At 58.0% G+C, this 753-nt stretch overlaps 1 protein-coding gene across 1 annotated transcript in view; it reads right to left on the bottom strand.

Moving 5' to 3' along the window:
- Positions 1–260: 260 nt before the first annotated feature.
- The window catches only part of VOLCADRAFT_107809 (uncharacterized protein), a gene marked incomplete at its 5' end in the record, with an annotated part of 4,733 nt that continues 4,240 nt past the window's right edge, over positions 261–753 (bottom strand). The window contains one exon of the mRNA XM_002957743.1: positions 261–753.

Genomic DNA, 753 nt, shown 5'->3' with positions numbered 1-753 from the left:
CCTTTAAGCCACCACCGGCAGAACAGGTTAGCCACAGCTTGCCGGTGCGTTTTGCTGTGCAACGGTCAGCCGAGTCTGACACCCCGCCGCCGTCACCGTTCAACGTTTCGCGCCTAACCCAGATCGCCAGTAAGCCCGCCCGCCATGTAGGTTGTATGCGTGCTCGTGTAGCTGCAGCCTCCACGACGGAAGCGCACCGGGTGGACAGCGACTGGATGCTTTCGCGCACCGTCTTCGTCCTCTCTTATCTCGTCGTCTCCATCGTCACCTACTTCGTCGTCTTCGTCTCCTCTTATCTCGTCGTCTCCGTCGTCACCTACTTCGTCGTCATCACCAACGTTCTTCGTCTCGCGAAAATCGTCCGTAAGCCTGCCCGTCTTGCCGGCTGCAAGTGTGCTCGTGCAGCTGCAACCTCGACAACGACGGGAGCATTCCAGGCGAACAGCGATTACACCCTTTTACTCTCACGTCTTCATCCCCCACCCTGTTCCCTGATACCACCCTTCACCCCGTTTCCACCTCGTCCCATCCTTCACCATCTTCTGCCAACCATCCGTCATCGCCTTCAAGTCTGTCAGAACTCTCATCGTTCATTTCTCCAGTCCCCATCCAGCACCTTTGCCCCAACCATCGGCCTGCCCTTCACCTCAACCTACTGTTGCTAATCTTATCACCAGCCTTCTCACCGTCGTCCTCCAGCTCCACCCGCCGTGCCCATCACACTGGAGTCACCGTACGACCACGCCGACACTA

This window comes from Volvox carteri (assembly GCF_000143455.1).
Source record: "Volvox carteri f. nagariensis unplaced genomic scaffold VOLCAscaffold_79, whole genome shotgun sequence".
NCBI lineage: Eukaryota > Viridiplantae > Chlorophyta > Chlorophyceae > Chlamydomonadales > Volvocaceae > Volvox > Volvox carteri.
This window is presented reverse-complemented; position numbering and strand designations above follow the sequence as displayed.